This window comes from Hemiscyllium ocellatum (genome assembly GCF_020745735.1).
Source record: "Hemiscyllium ocellatum isolate sHemOce1 chromosome 27 unlocalized genomic scaffold, sHemOce1.pat.X.cur. SUPER_27_unloc_27, whole genome shotgun sequence".
NCBI lineage: Eukaryota > Metazoa > Chordata > Chondrichthyes > Orectolobiformes > Hemiscylliidae > Hemiscyllium > Hemiscyllium ocellatum.
The window spans coordinates 138883-159438 of record NW_026867495.1 but is presented as its reverse complement, the minus strand read 5'-3'; the positions used below and the strand labels follow the sequence as shown (position 1 = coordinate 159438).

At 47.1% G+C, this 20556-nt stretch overlaps 9 non-coding genes across 9 annotated transcripts; all 9 read right to left on the bottom strand.

The window, feature by feature from the left end:
• Positions 1-665: 665 nt before the first annotated feature.
• trnan-guu (transfer RNA asparagine (anticodon GUU)) lies at positions 666-739 on the bottom strand. Its single transcript has one exon. It is a non-coding gene; the product is annotated as a tRNA-Asn (tRNA).
• A 2228-nt stretch (positions 740-2967) lies between these two features.
• trnan-guu (transfer RNA asparagine (anticodon GUU)) lies at positions 2968-3041 on the bottom strand. Its single transcript has one exon. It is a non-coding gene; the product is annotated as a tRNA-Asn (tRNA).
• A 2228-nt stretch (positions 3042-5269) lies between these two features.
• trnan-guu (transfer RNA asparagine (anticodon GUU)) lies at positions 5270-5343 on the bottom strand. The gene has a single exon. It is a non-coding gene; the product is annotated as a tRNA-Asn (tRNA).
• Positions 5344-7571: 2228 nt separating this feature from the next.
• Positions 7572-7645, bottom strand: trnan-guu (transfer RNA asparagine (anticodon GUU)). The gene has a single exon. It is a non-coding gene; the product is annotated as a tRNA-Asn (tRNA).
• Positions 7646-9872: 2227 nt separating this feature from the next.
• Positions 9873-9946, bottom strand: trnan-guu (transfer RNA asparagine (anticodon GUU)). The gene has a single exon. It is a non-coding gene; the product is annotated as a tRNA-Asn (tRNA).
• Positions 9947-12174: 2228 nt separating this feature from the next.
• Positions 12175-12248, bottom strand: trnan-guu (transfer RNA asparagine (anticodon GUU)). Its single transcript has one exon. It is a non-coding gene; the product is annotated as a tRNA-Asn (tRNA).
• Positions 12249-14476: 2228 nt separating this feature from the next.
• Positions 14477-14550, bottom strand: trnan-guu (transfer RNA asparagine (anticodon GUU)). The gene has a single exon. It is a non-coding gene; the product is annotated as a tRNA-Asn (tRNA).
• Positions 14551-16778: 2228 nt separating this feature from the next.
• Positions 16779-16852, bottom strand: trnan-guu (transfer RNA asparagine (anticodon GUU)). The gene has a single exon. It is a non-coding gene; the product is annotated as a tRNA-Asn (tRNA).
• A 2227-nt stretch (positions 16853-19079) lies between these two features.
• Positions 19080-19153, bottom strand: trnan-guu (transfer RNA asparagine (anticodon GUU)). The gene has a single exon. It is a non-coding gene; the product is annotated as a tRNA-Asn (tRNA).
• Positions 19154-20556: the final 1403 nt, after the last annotated feature.

The window sequence follows — 20556 nt, the reverse complement described above, 5'->3', positions numbered from 1 at the left end:
ACTCGAACAGGCAGTGGGTTACAGTTTCCCACCACTCCCAATGTGAGTGAAATATTTTTCCCCCTCCACTGATTTGAATCTTAAAGAAGAAGCCGGGGAGCAAGCTCCCTTTCTTTTCGGCGACATTTCTCATTTTGTAGTCGGCGGGGTCCACACCTGCGTGGGGAAAGCGCAATGGATTTCAAGTCCATCGCATTAACCACTCCGCCCACGAATACAGAACCACACTGACAGCTTCACTTCCCAGGTCTGTCTGCCTGTGGAGCAGAGAAAGAGTGAATTATCGCAGAGTTTGTTTGAATCCAATCATTTCACAGTGATTCGAAAGGGTTAAATATCTGCACACGGCGAGTCTAGGTGTTTCATCGCAAAAGATGAAATGAACTTTCAGTCAAAAACAAAACACGAGACTGCAGGAGGAACTGAGAAGGTCAGGCAACATCGGTGGAATGAGAATCAGAGACAGCGTTTCAGAATTCAGTTTTCTCCGACAGGGACTGTCGAGTTTCTTTTTTGTCTCGGCTTCTCAGCATCCGCATTCCCTCACGTCAGACATTAATTCAATCCAGAAACCCCTTTGGGGAAAGGATTTCTGTTTGGGGAACATTTTCCTGACCCCATTAAAAGCGGACGGTTTCAAAGCCAAGAACGGGCAGCAAACACACCGCCCCTGGGTGGGCTCGAACCACCAACCTTTCGGTTAACAGCCGAACGCGCTAACCAATTGCGCCACAGAGGCACGTGCGAGTGTGGGCTGCACCATCGCTTAGGGGAGGCTGTTAGTGAGTTCATAATTCAGCCGGCCCCACCGAGAATTACAATTGTCGTCCATCAGTTTTACTTTTACATAATAAAGCCTGGGACATTCATTGTGGAGACACCGGGGACAGTCTGCAGACACATCCATGTCACGAGGAACTAGCTTTGTGCTCCGGGGCCGTCGCCCTTCCAGCCTTTCAGTGTTTTGCCTGTTCCCGAGTTCTCTCATTGGCTCGGAGGAGAGAAGGGGTTTGAATTCCTGATGTGCAGGAACGACAATTCTTTCAATGTCTCAGATCAGTTCATACCCCGAGAACATCAGAGTCAATCTCCCGGCCTCTACAACAAGAGGACGTTGTCTGGACTGTCTCTGGACAATCGTTAGGATGAATGTAGATTGGTAAATGTATTTGGTGACAGTTCTGTTCTAGCCCTGTGAGCGAAACGTGGATCTGAAGGAATAAAAGGGTCATTAACAACATCGATCTGAAATTGGATACGTGACAAGAAACAGAGCCATCACTAACAGTTTGCTTTTGAACTGGAGAAGGTTTCTCGTGAAATTAGCTTGAGGCTCGAGGTATGCAAGGTCAACATAACTTAGGTAAAACACGCAAACACTTGCCTCTTTAGCAGACAGTGAAAGGATTACAAGACGCAAATTAAACATTTTCGACAAGTGATACAGGGGACTGGGAAGATAAGTATTATAAACTGTGAACACCAATGTTCTGGAGCACAATACTTACATTCAAAGACCGAAAACATCCAGGTCCTGATTAATCAGATTGCATTGTGGTACTTTTCTGCAAAACTTCCACTTGTAATGTCCTACAAAAGAGTGACAAAACCCATCCCTGTCAGCCCAGGATAGAAAATCCGAAGGGATGAACGTTTGCTTATTTTCTGAAGACTCACAAAGCCAAGACTGGGTTTTGGTGATTGTTTCCTTTCCACTCCCAGGAGCCGCAGTGGTTGGGGCGGTGGGTTGGGAAAAGTAAAACGTGCCCGTCAGCAGCGTGTGGGGTTATTTCAGCTTCCTCTCATCTGACAACGCTGTGACTTGACTCCGATGTTCTCAGAGATATTTATTGACGCGAGACAATGAGAAGATTCTCATTCCCGCAGATCGGGAATTCAAACCGTTTGCCGGCTTCAGGACAATGAGAAAGATTAATTGGGGTGTGTGAAGAAGCTGTGAGCTGCATTTCAAACAGTTAGGTGGACTCAGATGCGTCATCCATTGCGCCCCGGCCCTTTGCGTATCTTACGCCACCATGCTGCAGAGTTCTGACGTTAACACGGACATGCGCAGCAATGGGAACAGTCACAAGGTCAACAACCAAAGATAATCAGTGTCACTGCTTCCCTTCCACAGTCACAACTTTGTGAAGCAGTATCTTTCACTGGCAAAGGAAACACCCTTGTCCTCAGGTGCCTGCTTCATTTCGATCACGATTTCCAGCCCCTCACTGTTCTAGTCTCATTTCCAAACACTTGGCTCATAGCCTCAAAAGAAGCTCTGCGTGTATCTGCTTGTTCCACTCGAACAGGCAGTGGGTTACAGTTTCCCACCACTCCCAATGTGAGTGAAATATTTTTCCCCCTCCACTGATTTGAATCTTAAAGAAGAAGCCGGGGAGCAAGCTCCCTTTCTTTTCGGCGACATTTCTCATTTTGTAGTCGGCGGGGTCCACACCTGCGTGGGGAAAGCGCAATGGATTTCAAGTCCATCGCATTAACCACTCCGCCCACGAATACAGAACCACACTGACAGCTTCACTTCCCAGGTCTGTCTGCCTGTGGAGCAGAGAAAGAGTGAATTATCGCAGAGTTTGTTTGAATCCAATCATTTCACAGTGATTCGAAAGGGTTAAATATCTGCACACGGCGAGTCTAGGTGTTTCATCGCAAAAGATGAAATGAACTTTCAGTCAAAAACAAAACACGAGACTGCAGGAGGAACTGAGAAGGTCAGGCAACATCGGTGGAATGAGAATCAGAGACAGCGTTTCAGAATTCAGTTTTCTCCGACAGGGACTGTCGAGTTTCTTTTTTGTCTCGGCTTCTCAGCATCCGCATTCCCTCACGTCAGACATTAATTCAATCCAGAAACCCCTTTGGGGAAAGGATTTCTGTTTGGGGAACATTTTCCTGACCCCATTAAAAGCGGACGGTTTCAAAGCCAAGAACGGGCAGCAAACACACCGCCCCTGGGTGGGCTCGAACCACCAACCTTTCGGTTAACAGCCGAACGCGCTAACCAATTGCGCCACAGAGGCACGTGCGAGTGTGGGCTGCACCATCGCTTAGGGGAGGCTGTTAGTGAGTTCATAATTCAGCCGGCCCCACCGAGAATTACAATTGTCGTCCATCAGTTTTACTTTTACATAATAAAGCCTGGGACATTCATTGTGGAGACACCGGGGACAGTCTGCAGACACATCCATGTCACGAGGAACTAGCTTTGTGCTCCGGGGCCGTCGCCCTTCCAGCCTTTCAGTGTTTTGCCTGTTCCCGAGTTCTCTCATTGGCTCGGAGGAGAGAAGGGGTTTGAATTCCTGATGTGCAGGAACGACAATTCTTTCAATGTCTCAGATCAGTTCATACCCCGAGAACATCAGAGTCAATCTCCCGGCCTCTACAACAAGAGGACGTTGTCTGGACTGTCTCTGGACAATCGTTAGGATGAATGTAGATTGGTAAATGTATTTGGTGACAGTTCTGTTCTAGCCCTGTGAGCGAAACGTGGATCTGAAGGAATAAAAGGGTCATTAACAACATCGATCTGAAATTGGATACGTGACAAGAAACAGAGCCATCACTAACAGTTTGCTTTTGAACTGGAGAAGGTTTCTCGTGAAATTAGCTTGAGGCTCGAGGTATGCAAGGTCAACATAACTTAGGTAAAACACGCAAACACTTGCCTCTTTAGCAGACAGTGAAAGGATTACAAGACGCAAATTAAACATTTTCGACAAGTGATACAGGGGACTGGGAAGATAAGTATTATAAACTGTGAACACCAATGTTCTGGAGCACAATACTTACATTCAAAGACCGAAAACATCCAGGTCCTGATTAATCAGATTGCATTGTGGTACTTTTCTGCAAAACTTCCACTTGTAATGTCCTACAAAAGAGTGACAAAACCCATCCCTGTCAGCCCAGGATAGAAAATCCGAAGGGATGAACGTTTGCTTATTTTCTGAAGACTCACAAAGCCAAGACTGGGTTTTGGTGATTGTTTCCTTTCCACTCCCAGGAGCCGCAGTGGTTGGGGCGGTGGGTTGGGAAAAGTAAAACGTGCCCGTCAGCAGCGTGTGGGGTTATTTCAGCTTCCTCTCATCTGACAACGCTGTGACTTGACTCCGATGTTCTCAGAGATATTTATTGACGCGAGACAATGAGAAGATTCTCATTCCCGCAGATCGGGAATTCAAACCGTTTGCCGGCTTCAGGACAATGAGAAAGATTAATTGGGGTGTGTGAAGAAGCTGTGAGCTGCATTTCAAACAGTTAGGTGGACTCAGATGCGTCATCCATTGCGCCCCGGCCCTTTGCGTATCTTACGCCACCATGCTGCAGAGTTCTGACGTTAACACGGACATGCGCAGCAATGGGAACAGTCACAAGGTCAACAACCAAAGATAATCAGTGTCACTGCTTCCCTTCCACAGTCACAACTTTGTGAAGCAGTATCTTTCACTGGCAAAGGAAACACCCTTGTCCTCAGGTGCCTGCTTCATTTCGATCACGATTTCCAGCCCCTCACTGTTCTAGTCTCATTTCCAAACACTTGGCTCATAGCCTCAAAAGAAGCTCTGCGTGTATCTGCTTGTTCCACTCGAACAGGCAGTGGGTTACAGTTTCCCACCACTCCCAATGTGAGTGAAATATTTTTCCCCCTCCACTGATTTGAATCTTAAAGAAGAAGCCGGGGAGCAAGCTCCCTTTCTTTTCGGCGACATTTCTCATTTTGTAGTCGGCGGGGTCCACACCTGCGTGGGGAAAGCGCAATGGATTTCAAGTCCATCGCATTAACCACTCCGCCCACGAATACAGAACCACACTGACAGCTTCACTTCCCAGGTCTGTCTGCCTGTGGAGCAGAGAAAGAGTGAATTATCGCAGAGTTTGTTTGAATCCAATCATTTCACAGTGATTCGAAAGGGTTAAATATCTGCACACGGCGAGTCTAGGTGTTTCATCGCAAAAGATGAAATGAACTTTCAGTCAAAAACAAAACACGAGACTGCAGGAGGAACTGAGAAGGTCAGGCAACATCGGTGGAATGAGAATCAGAGACAGCGTTTCAGAATTCAGTTTTCTCCGACAGGGACTGTCGAGTTTCTTTTTTGTCTCGGCTTCTCAGCATCCGCATTCCCTCACGTCAGACATTAATTCAATCCAGAAACCCCTTTGGGGAAAGGATTTCTGTTTGGGGAACATTTTCCTGACCCCATTAAAAGCGGACGGTTTCAAAGCCAAGAACGGGCAGCAAACACACCGCCCCTGGGTGGGCTCGAACCACCAACCTTTCGGTTAACAGCCGAACGCGCTAACCAATTGCGCCACAGAGGCACGTGCGAGTGTGGGCTGCACCATCGCTTAGGGGAGGCTGTTAGTGAGTTCATAATTCAGCCGGCCCCACCGAGAATTACAATTGTCGTCCATCAGTTTTACTTTTACATAATAAAGCCTGGGACATTCATTGTGGAGACACCGGGGACAGTCTGCAGACACATCCATGTCACGAGGAACTAGCTTTGTGCTCCGGGGCCGTCGCCCTTCCAGCCTTTCAGTGTTTTGCCTGTTCCCGAGTTCTCTCATTGGCTCGGAGGAGAGAAGGGGTTTGAATTCCTGATGTGCAGGAACGACAATTCTTTCAATGTCTCAGATCAGTTCATACCCCGAGAACATCAGAGTCAATCTCCCGGCCTCTACAACAAGAGGACGTTGTCTGGACTGTCTCTGGACAATCGTTAGGATGAATGTAGATTGGTAAATGTATTTGGTGACAGTTCTGTTCTAGCCCTGTGAGCGAAACGTGGATCTGAAGGAATAAAAGGGTCATTAACAACATCGATCTGAAATTGGATACGTGACAAGAAACAGAGCCATCACTAACAGTTTGCTTTTGAACTGGAGAAGGTTTCTCGTGAAATTAGCTTGAGGCTCGAGGTATGCAAGGTCAACATAACTTAGGTAAAACACGCAAACACTTGCCTCTTTAGCAGACAGTGAAAGGATTACAAGACGCAAATTAAACATTTTCGACAAGTGATACAGGGGACTGGGAAGATAAGTATTATAAACTGTGAACACCAATGTTCTGGAGCACAATACTTACATTCAAAGACCGAAAACATCCAGGTCCTGATTAATCAGATTGCATTGTGGTACTTTTCTGCAAAACTTCCACTTGTAATGTCCTACAAAAGAGTGACAAAACCCATCCCTGTCAGCCCAGGATAGAAAATCCGAAGGGATGAACGTTTGCTTATTTTCTGAAGACTCACAAAGCCAAGACTGGGTTTTGGTGATTGTTTCCTTTCCACTCCCAGGAGCCGCAGTGGTTGGGGCGGTGGGTTGGGAAAAGTAAAACGTGCCCGTCAGCAGCGTGTGGGGTTATTTCAGCTTCCTCTCATCTGACAACGCTGTGACTTGACTCCGATGTTCTCAGAGATATTTATTGACGCGAGACAATGAGAAGATTCTCATTCCCGCAGATCGGGAATTCAAACCGTTTGCCGGCTTCAGGACAATGAGAAAGATTAATTGGGGTGTGTGAAGAAGCTGTGAGCTGCATTTCAAACAGTTAGGTGGACTCAGATGCGTCATCCATTGCGCCCCGGCCCTTTGCGTATCTTACGCCACCATGCTGCAGAGTTCTGACGTTAACACGGACATGCGCAGCAATGGGAACAGTCACAAGGTCAACAACCAAAGATAATCAGTGTCACTGCTTCCCTTCCACAGTCACAACTTTGTGAAGCAGTATCTTTCACTGGCAAAGGAAACACCCTTGTCCTCAGGTGCCTGCTTCATTTCGATCACGATTTCCAGCCCCTCACTGTTCTAGTCTCATTTCCAAACACTTGGCTCATAGCCTCAAAAGAAGCTCTGCGTGTATCTGCTTGTTCCACTCGAACAGGCAGTGGGTTACAGTTTCCCACCACTCCCAATGTGAGTGAAATATTTTTCCCCCTCCACTGATTTGAATCTTAAAGAAGAAGCCGGGGAGCAAGCTCCCTTTCTTTTCGGCGACATTTCTCATTTTGTAGTCGGCGGGGTCCACACCTGCGTGGGGAAAGCGCAATGGATTTCAAGTCCATCGCATTAACCACTCCGCCCACGAATACAGAACCACACTGACAGCTTCACTTCCCAGGTCTGTCTGCCTGTGGAGCAGAGAAAGAGTGAATTATCGCAGAGTTTGTTTGAATCCAATCATTTCACAGTGATTCGAAAGGGTTAAATATCTGCACACGGCGAGTCTAGGTGTTTCATCGCAAAAGATGAAATGAACTTTCAGTCAAAAACAAAACACGAGACTGCAGGAGGAACTGAGAAGGTCAGGCAACATCGGTGGAATGAGAATCAGAGACAGCGTTTCAGAATTCAGTTTTCTCCGACAGGGACTGTCGAGTTTCTTTTTTGTCTCGGCTTCTCAGCATCCGCATTCCCTCACGTCAGACATTAATTCAATCCAGAAACCCCTTTGGGGAAAGGATTTCTGTTTGGGGAACATTTTCCTGACCCCATTAAAAGCGGACGGTTTCAAAGCCAAGAACGGGCAGCAAACACACCGCCCCTGGGTGGGCTCGAACCACCAACCTTTCGGTTAACAGCCGAACGCGCTAACCAATTGCGCCACAGAGGCACGTGCGAGTGTGGGCTGCACCATCGCTTAGGGGAGGCTGTTAGTGAGTTCATAATTCAGCCGGCCCCACCGAGAATTACAATTGTCGTCCATCAGTTTTACTTTTACATAATAAAGCCTGGGACATTCATTGTGGAGACACCGGGGACAGTCTGCAGACACATCCATGTCACGAGGAACTAGCTTTGTGCTCCGGGGCCGTCGCCCTTCCAGCCTTTCAGTGTTTTGCCTGTTCCCGAGTTCTCTCATTGGCTCGGAGGAGAGAAGGGGTTTGAATTCCTGATGTGCAGGAACGACAATTCTTTCAATGTCTCAGATCAGTTCATACCCCGAGAACATCAGAGTCAATCTCCCGGCCTCTACAACAAGAGGACGTTGTCTGGACTGTCTCTGGACAATCGTTAGGATGAATGTAGATTGGTAAATGTATTTGGTGACAGTTCTGTTCTAGCCCTGTGAGCGAACGTGGATCTGAAGGAATAAAAGGGTCATTAACAACATCGATCTGAAATTGGATACGTGACAAGAAACAGAGCCATCACTAACAGTTTGCTTTTGAACTGGAGAAGGTTTCTCGTGAAATTAGCTTGAGGCTCGAGGTATGCAAGGTCAACATAACTTAGGTAAAACACGCAAACACTTGCCTCTTTAGCAGACAGTGAAAGGATTACAAGACGCAAATTAAACATTTTCGACAAGTGATACAGGGGACTGGGAAGATAAGTATTATAAACTGTGAACACCAATGTTCTGGAGCACAATACTTACATTCAAAGACCGAAAACATCCAGGTCCTGATTAATCAGATTGCATTGTGGTACTTTTCTGCAAAACTTCCACTTGTAATGTCCTACAAAAGAGTGACAAAACCCATCCCTGTCAGCCCAGGATAGAAAATCCGAAGGGATGAACGTTTGCTTATTTTCTGAAGACTCACAAAGCCAAGACTGGGTTTTGGTGATTGTTTCCTTTCCACTCCCAGGAGCCGCAGTGGTTGGGGCGGTGGGTTGGGAAAAGTAAAACGTGCCCGTCAGCAGCGTGTGGGGTTATTTCAGCTTCCTCTCATCTGACAACGCTGTGACTTGACTCCGATGTTCTCAGAGATATTTATTGACGCGAGACAATGAGAAGATTCTCATTCCCGCAGATCGGGAATTCAAACCGTTTGCCGGCTTCAGGACAATGAGAAAGATTAATTGGGGTGTGTGAAGAAGCTGTGAGCTGCATTTCAAACAGTTAGGTGGACTCAGATGCGTCATCCATTGCGCCCCGGCCCTTTGCGTATCTTACGCCACCATGCTGCAGAGTTCTGACGTTAACACGGACATGCGCAGCAATGGGAACAGTCACAAGGTCAACAACCAAAGATAATCAGTGTCACTGCTTCCCTTCCACAGTCACAACTTTGTGAAGCAGTATCTTTCACTGGCAAAGGAAACACCCTTGTCCTCAGGTGCCTGCTTCATTTCGATCACGATTTCCAGCCCCTCACTGTTCTAGTCTCATTTCCAAACACTTGGCTCATAGCCTCAAAAGAAGCTCTGCGTGTATCTGCTTGTTCCACTCGAACAGGCAGTGGGTTACAGTTTCCCACCACTCCCAATGTGAGTGAAATATTTTTCCCCCTCCACTGATTTGAATCTTAAAGAAGAAGCCGGGGAGCAAGCTCCCTTTCTTTTCGGCGACATTTCTCATTTTGTAGTCGGCGGGGTCCACACCTGCGTGGGGAAAGCGCAATGGATTTCAAGTCCATCGCATTAACCACTCCGCCCACGAATACAGAACCACACTGACAGCTTCACTTCCCAGGTCTGTCTGCCTGTGGAGCAGAGAAAGAGTGAATTATCGCAGAGTTTGTTTGAATCCAATCATTTCACAGTGATTCGAAAGGGTTAAATATCTGCACACGGCGAGTCTAGGTGTTTCATCGCAAAAGATGAAATGAACTTTCAGTCAAAAACAAAACACGAGACTGCAGGAGGAACTGAGAAGGTCAGGCAACATCGGTGGAATGAGAATCAGAGACAGCGTTTCAGAATTCAGTTTTCTCCGACAGGGACTGTCGAGTTTCTTTTTTGTCTCGGCTTCTCAGCATCCGCATTCCCTCACGTCAGACATTAATTCAATCCAGAAACCCCTTTGGGGAAAGGATTTCTGTTTGGGGAACATTTTCCTGACCCCATTAAAAGCGGACGGTTTCAAAGCCAAGAACGGGCAGCAAACACACCGCCCCTGGGTGGGCTCGAACCACCAACCTTTCGGTTAACAGCCGAACGCGCTAACCAATTGCGCCACAGAGGCACGTGCGAGTGTGGGCTGCACCATCGCTTAGGGGAGGCTGTTAGTGAGTTCATAATTCAGCCGGCCCCACCGAGAATTACAATTGTCGTCCATCAGTTTTACTTTTACATAATAAAGCCTGGGACATTCATTGTGGAGACACCGGGGACAGTCTGCAGACACATCCATGTCACGAGGAACTAGCTTTGTGCTCCGGGGCCGTCGCCCTTCCAGCCTTTCAGTGTTTTGCCTGTTCCCGAGTTCTCTCATTGGCTCGGAGGAGAGAAGGGGTTTGAATTCCTGATGTGCAGGAACGACAATTCTTTCAATGTCTCAGATCAGTTCATACCCCGAGAACATCAGAGTCAATCTCCCGGCCTCTACAACAAGAGGACGTTGTCTGGACTGTCTCTGGACAATCGTTAGGATGAATGTAGATTGGTAAATGTATTTGGTGACAGTTCTGTTCTAGCCCTGTGAGCGAAACGTGGATCTGAAGGAATAAAAGGGTCATTAACAACATCGATCTGAAATTGGATACGTGACAAGAAACAGAGCCATCACTAACAGTTTGCTTTTGAACTGGAGAAGGTTTCTCGTGAAATTAGCTTGAGGCTCGAGGTATGCAAGGTCAACATAACTTAGGTAAAACACGCAAACACTTGCCTCTTTAGCAGACAGTGAAAGGATTACAAGACGCAAATTAAACATTTTCGACAAGTGATACAGGGGACTGGGAAGATAAGTATTATAAACTGTGAACACCAATGTTCTGGAGCACAATACTTACATTCAAAGACCGAAAACATCCAGGTCCTGATTAATCAGATTGCATTGTGGTACTTTTCTGCAAAACTTCCACTTGTAATGTCCTACAAAAGAGTGACAAAACCCATCCCTGTCAGCCCAGGATAGAAAATCCGAAGGGATGAACGTTTGCTTATTTTCTGAAGACTCACAAAGCCAAGACTGGGTTTTGGTGATTGTTTCCTTTCCACTCCCAGGAGCCGCAGTGGTTGGGGCGGTGGGTTGGGAAAAGTAAAACGTGCCCGTCAGCAGCGTGTGGGGTTATTTCAGCTTCCTCTCATCTGACAACGCTGTGACTTGACTCCGATGTTCTCAGAGATATTTATTGACGCGAGACAATGAGAAGATTCTCATTCCCGCAGATCGGGAATTCAAACCGTTTGCCGGCTTCAGGACAATGAGAAAGATTAATTGGGGTGTGTGAAGAAGCTGTGAGCTGCATTTCAAACAGTTAGGTGGACTCAGATGCGTCATCCATTGCGCCCCGGCCCTTTGCGTATCTTACGCCACCATGCTGCAGAGTTCTGACGTTAACACGGACATGCGCAGCAATGGGAACAGTCACAAGGTCAACAACCAAAGATAATCAGTGTCACTGCTTCCCTTCCACAGTCACAACTTTGTGAAGCAGTATCTTTCACTGGCAAAGGAAACACCCTTGTCCTCAGGTGCCTGCTTCATTTCGATCACGATTTCCAGCCCCTCACTGTTCTAGTCTCATTTCCAAACACTTGGCTCATAGCCTCAAAAGAAGCTCTGCGTGTATCTGCTTGTTCCACTCGAACAGGCAGTGGGTTACAGTTTCCCACCACTCCCAATGTGAGTGAAATATTTTTCCCCCTCCACTGATTTGAATCTTAAAGAAGAAGCCGGGGAGCAAGCTCCCTTTCTTTTCGGCGACATTTCTCATTTTGTAGTCGGCGGGGTCCACACCTGCGTGGGGAAAGCGCAATGGATTTCAAGTCCATCGCATTAACCACTCCGCCCACGAATACAGAACCACACTGACAGCTTCACTTCCCAGGTCTGTCTGCCTGTGGAGCAGAGAAAGAGTGAATTATCGCAGAGTTTGTTTGAATCCAATCATTTCACAGTGATTCGAAAGGGTTAAATATCTGCACACGGCGAGTCTAGGTGTTTCATCGCAAAAGATGAAATGAACTTTCAGTCAAAAACAAAACACGAGACTGCAGGAGGAACTGAGAAGGTCAGGCAACATCGGTGGAATGAGAATCAGAGACAGCGTTTCAGAATTCAGTTTTCTCCGACAGGGACTGTCGAGTTTCTTTTTTGTCTCGGCTTCTCAGCATCCGCATTCCCTCACGTCAGACATTAATTCAATCCAGAAACCCCTTTGGGGAAAGGATTTCTGTTTGGGGAACATTTTCCTGACCCCATTAAAAGCGGACGGTTTCAAAGCCAAGAACGGGCAGCAAACACACCGCCCCTGGGTGGGCTCGAACCACCAACCTTTCGGTTAACAGCCGAACGCGCTAACCAATTGCGCCACAGAGGCACGTGCGAGTGTGGGCTGCACCATCGCTTAGGGGAGGCTGTTAGTGAGTTCATAATTCAGCCGGCCCCACCGAGAATTACAATTGTCGTCCATCAGTTTTACTTTTACATAATAAAGCCTGGGACATTCATTGTGGAGACACCGGGGACAGTCTGCAGACACATCCATGTCACGAGGAACTAGCTTTGTGCTCCGGGGCCGTCGCCCTTCCAGCCTTTCAGTGTTTTGCCTGTTCCCGAGTTCTCTCATTGGCTCGGAGGAGAGAAGGGGTTTGAATTCCTGATGTGCAGGAACGACAATTCTTTCAATGTCTCAGATCAGTTCATACCCCGAGAACATCAGAGTCAATCTCCCGGCCTCTACAACAAGAGGACGTTGTCTGGACTGTCTCTGGACAATCGTTAGGATGAATGTAGATTGGTAAATGTATTTGGTGACAGTTCTGTTCTAGCCCTGTGAGCGAAACGTGGATCTGAAGGAATAAAAGGGTCATTAACAACATCGATCTGAAATTGGATACGTGACAAGAAACAGAGCCATCACTAACAGTTTGCTTTTGAACTGGAGAAGGTTTCTCGTGAAATTAGCTTGAGGCTCGAGGTATGCAAGGTCAACATAACTTAGGTAAAACACGCAAACACTTGCCTCTTTAGCAGACAGTGAAAGGATTACAAGACGCAAATTAAACATTTTCGACAAGTGATACAGGGGACTGGGAAGATAAGTATTATAAACTGTGAACACCAATGTTCTGGAGCACAATACTTACATTCAAAGACCGAAAACATCCAGGTCCTGATTAATCAGATTGCATTGTGGTACTTTTCTGCAAAACTTCCACTTGTAATGTCCTACAAAAGAGTGACAAAACCCATCCCTGTCAGCCCAGGATAGAAAATCCGAAGGGATGAACGTTTGCTTATTTTCTGAAGACTCACAAAGCCAAGACTGGGTTTTGGTGATTGTTTCCTTTCCACTCCCAGGAGCCGCAGTGGTTGGGGCGGTGGGTTGGGAAAAGTAAAACGTGCCCGTCAGCAGCGTGTGGGGTTATTTCAGCTTCCTCTCATCTGACAACGCTGTGACTTGACTCCGATGTTCTCAGAGATATTTATTGACGCGAGACAATGAGAAGATTCTCATTCCCGCAGATCGGGAATTCAAACCGTTTGCCGGCTTCAGGACAATGAGAAAGATTAATTGGGGTGTGTGAAGAAGCTGTGAGCTGCATTTCAAACAGTTAGGTGGACTCAGATGCGTCATCCATTGCGCCCCGGCCCTTTGCGTATCTTACGCCACCATGCTGCAGAGTTCTGACGTTAACACGGACATGCGCAGCAATGGGAACAGTCACAAGGTCAACAACCAAAGATAATCAGTGTCACTGCTTCCCTTCCACAGTCACAACTTTGTGAAGCAGTATCTTTCACTGGCAAAGGAAACACCCTTGTCCTCAGGTGCCTGCTTCATTTCGATCACGATTTCCAGCCCCTCACTGTTCTAGTCTCATTTCCAAACACTTGGCTCATAGCCTCAAAAGAAGCTCTGCGTGTATCTGCTTGTTCCACTCGAACAGGCAGTGGGTTACAGTTTCCCACCACTCCCAATGTGAGTGAAATATTTTTCCCCCTCCACTGATTTGAATCTTAAAGAAGAAGCCGGGGAGCAAGCTCCCTTTCTTTTCGGCGACATTTCTCATTTTGTAGTCGGCGGGGTCCACACCTGCGTGGGGAAAGCGCAATGGATTTCAAGTCCATCGCATTAACCACTCCGCCCACGAATACAGAACCACACTGACAGCTTCACTTCCCAGGTCTGTCTGCCTGTGGAGCAGAGAAAGAGTGAATTATCGCAGAGTTTGTTTGAATCCAATCATTTCACAGTGATTCGAAAGGGTTAAATATCTGCACACGGCGAGTCTAGGTGTTTCATCGCAAAAGATGAAATGAACTTTCAGTCAAAAACAAAACACGAGACTGCAGGAGGAACTGAGAAGGTCAGGCAACATCGGTGGAATGAGAATCAGAGACAGCGTTTCAGAATTCAGTTTTCTCCGACAGGGACTGTCGAGTTTCTTTTTTGTCTCGGCTTCTCAGCATCCGCATTCCCTCACGTCAGACATTAATTCAATCCAGAAACCCCTTTGGGGAAAGGATTTCTGTTTGGGGAACATTTTCCTGACCCCATTAAAAGCGGACGGTTTCAAAGCCAAGAACGGGCAGCAAACACACCGCCCCTGGGTGGGCTCGAACCACCAACCTTTCGGTTAACAGCCGAACGCGCTAACCAATTGCGCCACAGAGGCACGTGCGAGTGTGGGCTGCACCATCGCTTAGGGGAGGCTGTTAGTGAGTTCATAATTCAGCCGGCCCCACCGAGAATTACAATTGTCGTCCATCAGTTTTACTTTTACATAATAAAGCCTGGGACATTCATTGTGGAGACACCGGGGACAGTCTGCAGACACATCCATGTCACGAGGAACTAGCTTTGTGCTCCGGGGCCGTCGCCCTTCCAGCCTTTCAGTGTTTTGCCTGTTCCCGAGTTCTCTCATTGGCTCGGAGGAGAGAAGGGGTTTGAATTCCTGATGTGCAGGAACGACAATTCTTTCAATGTCTCAGATCAGTTCATACCCCGAGAACATCAGAGTCAATCTCCCGGCCTCTACAACAAGAGGACGTTGTCTGGACTGTCTCTGGACAATCGTTAGGATGAATGTAGATTGGTAAATGTATTTGGTGACAGTTCTGTTCTAGCCCTGTGAGCGAAACGTGGATCTGAAGGAATAAAAGGGTCATTAACAACATCGATCTGAAATTGGATACGTGACAAGAAACAGAGCCATCACTAACAGTTTGCTTTTGAACTGGAGAAGGTTTCTCGTGAAATTAGCTTGAGGCTCGAGGTATGCAAGGTCAACATAACTTAGGTAAAACACGCAAACACTTGCCTCTTTAGCAGACAGTGAAAGGATTACAAGACGCAAATTAAACATTTTCGACAAGTGATACAGGGGACTGGGAAGATAAGTATTATAAACTGTGAACACCAATGTTCTGGAGCACAATACTTACATTCAAAGACCGAAAACATCCAGGTCCTGATTAATCAGATTGCATTGTGGTACTTTTCTGCAAAACTTCCACTTGTAATGTCCTACAAAAGAGTGACAAAACCCATCCCTGTCAGCCCAGGATAGAAAATCCGAAGGGATGAACGTTTGCTTATTTTCTGAAGACTCACAAAGCCAAGACTGGGTTTTGGTGATTGTTTCCTTTCCACTCCCAGGAGCCGCAGTGGTTGGGGCGGTGGGTTGGGAAAAGTAAAACGTGCCCGTCAGCAGCGTGTGGGGTTATTTCAGCTTCCTCTCATCTGACAACGCTGTGACTTGACTCCGATGTTCTCAGAGATATTTATTGACGCGAGACAATGAGAAGATTCTCATTCCCGCAGATCGGGAATTCAAACCGTTTGCCGGCTTCAGGACAATGAGAAAGATTAATTGGGGTGTGTGAAGAAGCTGTGAGCTGCATTTCAAACAGTTAGGTGGACTCAGATGCGTCATCCATTGCGCCCCGGCCCTTTGCGTATCTTACGCCACCATGCTGCAGAGTTCTGACGTTAACACGGACATGCGCAGCAATGGGAACAGTCACAAGGTCAACAACCAAAGATAATCAGTGTCACTGCTTCCCTTCCACAGTCACAACTTTGTGAAGCAGTATCTTTCACTGGCAAAGGAAACACCCTTGTCCTCAGGTGCCTGCTTCATTTCGATCACGATTTCCAGCCCCTCACTGTTCTAGTCTCATTTCCAAACACTTGGCTCATAGCCTCAAAAGAAGCTCTGCGTGTATCTGCTTGTTCCACTCGAACAGGCAGTGGGTTACAGTTTCCCACCACTCCCAATGTGAGTGAAATATTTTTCCCCCTCCACTGATTTGAATCTTAAAGAAGAAGCCGGGGAGCAAGCTCCCTTTCTTTTCGGCGACATTTCTCATTTTGTAGTCGGCGGGGTCCACACCTGCGTGGGGAAAGCGCAATGGATTTCAAGTCCATCGCATTAACCACTCCGCCCACGAATACAGAACCACACTGACAGCTTCACTTCCCAGGTCTGTCTGCCTGTGGAGCAGAGAAAGAGTGAATTATCGCAGAGTTTGTTTGAATCCAATCATTTCACAGTGATTCGAAAGGGTTAAATATCTGCACACGGCGAGTCTAGGTGTTTCATCGCAAAAGATGAAATGAACTTTCAGTCAAAAACAAAACACGAGACTGCAGGAGGAACTGAGAAGGTCAGGCAACATCGGTGGAATGAGAATCAGAGACAGCGTTTCAGAATTCAGTTTTCTCCGACAGGGACTGTCGAGTTTCTTTTTTGTCTCGGCTTCTCAGCATCCGCATTCCCTCACGTCAGACATTAATTCAATCCAGAAACCCCTTTGGGGAAAGGATTTCTGTTTGGGGAACATTTTCCTGACCCCATTAAAAGCGGACGGTTTCAAAGCCAAGAACGGGCAGCAAACACACCGCCCCTGGGTGGGCTCGAACCACCAACCTTTCGGTTAACAGCCGAACGCGCTAACCAATTGCGCCACAGAGGCACGTGCGAGTGTGGGCTGCACCATCGCTTAGGGGAGGCTGTTAGTGAGTTCATAATTCAGCCGGCCCCACCGAGAATTACAATTGTCGTCCATCAGTTTTACTTTTACATAATAAAGCCTGGGACATTCATTGTGGAGACACCGGGGACAGTCTGCAGACACATCCATGTCACGAGGAACTAGCTTTGTGCTCCGGGGCCGTCGCCCTTCCAGCCTTTCAGTGTTTTGCCTGTTCCCGAGTTCTCTCATTGGCTCGGAGGAGAGAAGGGGTTTGAATTCCTGATGTGCAGGAACGACAATTCTTTCAAAGTCTCAGATCAGTTCATACCCCGAGAACATCAGAGTCAATCTCCCGGCCTCTACAACAAGAGGACGTTGTCTGGACTGTCTCTGGACAATCGTTAGGATGAATGTAGATTGGTAAATGTATTTGGTGACAGTTCTGTTCTAGCCCTGTGAGCGAAACGTGGATCTGAAGGAATAAAAGGGTCATTAACAACATCGATCTGAAATTGGATACGTGACAAGAAACAGAGCCATCACTAACAGTTTGCTTTTGAACTGGAGAAGGTTTCTCGTGAAATTAGCTTGAGGCTCGAGGTATGCAAGGTCAACATAACTTAGGTAAAACACGCAAACACTTGCCTCTTTAGCAGACAGTGAAAGGATTACAAGACGCAAATTAAACATTTTCGACAAGTGATACAGGGGACTGGGAAGATAAGTATTATAAACTGTGAACACCAATGTTCTGGAGCACAATACTTACATTCAAAGACCGAAAACATCCAGGTCCTGATTAATCAGATTGCATTGTGGTACTTTTCTGCAAAACTTCCACTTGTAATGTCCTACAAAAGAGTGACAAAACCCATCCCTGTCAGCCCAGGATAGAAAATCCGAAGGGATGAACGTTTGCTTATTTTCTGAAGACTCACAAAGCCAAGACTGGGTTTTGGTGATTGTTTCCTTTCCACTCCCAGGAGCCGCAGTGGTTGGGGCGGTGGGTTGGGAAAAGTAAAACGTGCCCGTCAGCAGCGTGTGGGGTTATTTCAGCTTCCTCTCATCTGACAACGCTGTGACTTGACTCCGATGTTCTCAGAGATATTTATTGACGCGAGACAATGAGAAGATTCTCATTCCCGCAGATCGGGAATTCAAACCGTTTGCCGGCTTCAGGACAATGAGAAAGATTAATTGGGGTGTGTGAAGAAGCTGTGAGCTGCATTTCAAACAGTTAGGTGGACTCAGATGCGTCATCCATTGCGCCCCGGCCCTTTGCGTATCTTACGCCACCATGCTGCAGAGTTCTGACGTTAACACGGACATGCGCAGCAATGGGAACAGTCACAAGGTCAACAACCAAAGATAATCAGTGTCACTGCTTCCCTTCCACAGTCACAACTTTGTGAAGCAGTATCTTTCACTGGCAAAGGAAACACCCTTGTCCTCAGGTGCCTGCTTCATTTCGATCACGATTTCCAGCCCCTCACTGTTCTAGTCTCATTTCCAAACACTTGGCTCATAGCCTCAAAAGAAGCTCTGCGTGTATCTGCTTGTTCCACTCGAACAGGCAGTGGGTTACAGTTTCCCACCACTCCCAATGTGAGTGAAATATTTTTCCCCCTCCACTGATTTGAATCTTAAAGAAGAAGCCGGGGAGCAAGCTCCCTTTCTTTTCGGCGACATTTCTCATTTTGTAGTCGGCGGGGTCCACACCTGCGTGGGGAAAGCGCAATGGATTTCAAGTCCATCGCATTAACCACTCGCCCACGAATACAGAACCACACTGACAGCTTCACTTCCCAGGTCTGTCTGCCTGTGGAGCAGAGAAAGAGTGAATTATCGCAGAGTTTGTTTGAATCCAATCATTTCACAGTGATTCGAAAGGGTTAAATATCTGCACACGGCGAGTCTAGGTGTTTCATCGCAAAAGATGAAATGAACTTTCAGTCAAAAACAAAACACGAGACTGCAGGAGGAACTGAGAAGGTCAGGCAACATCGGTGGAATGAGAATCAGAGACAGCGTTTCAGAATTCAGTTTTCTCCGACAGGGACTGTCGAGTTTCTTTTTTGTCTCGGCTTCTCAGCATCCGCATTCCCTCACGTCAGACATTAATTCAATCCAGAAACCCCTTTGGGGAAAGGATTTCTGTTTGGGGAACATTTTCCTGACCCCATTAAAAGCGGACGGTTTCAAAGCCAAGAACGGGCAGCAAACACACCGCCCCTGGGTGGGCTCGAACCACCAACCTTTCGGTTAACAGCCGAACGCGCTAACCAATTGCGCCACAGAGGCACGTGCGAGTGTGGGCTGCACCATCGCTTAGGGGAGGCTGTTAGTGAGTTCATAATTCAGCCGGCCCCACCGAGAATTACAATTGTCGTCCATCAGTTTTACTTTTACATAATAAAGCCTGGGACATTCATTGTGGAGACACCGGGGACAGTCTGCAGACACATCCATGTCACGAGGAACTAGCTTTGTGCTCCGGGGCCGTCGCCCTTCCAGCCTTTCAGTGTTTTGCCTGTTCCCGAGTTCTCTCATTGGCTCGGAGGAGAGAAGGGGTTTGAATTCCTGATGTGCAGGAACGACAATTCTTTCAATGTCTCAGATCAGTTCATACCCCGAGAACATCAGAGTCAATCTCCCGGCCTCTACAACAAGAGGACGTTGTCTGGACTGTCTCTGGACAATCGTTAGGATGAATGTAGATTGGTAAATGTATTTGGTGACAGTTCTGTTCTAGCCCTGTGAGCGAAACGTGGATCTGAAGGAATAAAAGGGTCATTAACAACATCGATCTGAAATTGGATACGTGACAAGAAACAGAGCCATCACTAACAGTTTGCTTTTGAACTGGAGAAGGTTTCTCGTGAAATTAGCTTGAGGCTCGAGGTATGCAAGGTCAACATAACTTAGGTAAAACACGCAAACACTTGCCTCTTTAGCAGACAGTGAAAGGATTACAAGACGCAAATTAAACATTTTCGACAAGTGATACAGGGGACTGGGAAGATAAGTATTATAAACTGTGAACACCAATGTTCTGGAGCACAATACTTACATTCAAAGACCGAAAACATCCAGGTCCTGATTAATCAGATTGCATTGTGGTACTTTTCTGCAAAACTTCCACTTGTAATGTCCTACAAAAGAGTGACAAAACCCATCCCTGTCAGCCCAGGATAGAAAATCCGAAGGGATGAACGTTTGCTTATTTTCTGAAGACTCACAAAGCCAAGACTGGGTTTTGGTGATTGTTTCCTTTCCACTCCCAGGAGCCGCAGTGGTTGGGGCGGTGGGTTGGGAAAAGTAAAACGTGCCCGTCAGCAGCGTGTGGGGTTATTTCAGCTTCCTCTCATCTGACAACGCTGTGACTTGACTCCGATGTTCTCAGAGATATTTATTGACGCGAGACAATGAGAAGATTCTCATTCCCGCAGATCGGGAATTCAAACCGTTTGCCGGCTTCAGGACAATGAGAAAGATTAATTGGGGTGTGTGAAGAAGCTGTGAGCTGCATTTCAAACAGTTAGGTGGACTCAGATGCGTCATCCATTGCGCCCCGGCCCTTTGCGTATCTTACGCCACCATGCTGCAGAGTTCTGACGTTAACACGGACATGCGCAGCAATGGGAACAGTCACAAGGTCAACAACCAAAGATAATCAGTGTCACTGCTTCCCTTCCACAGTCACA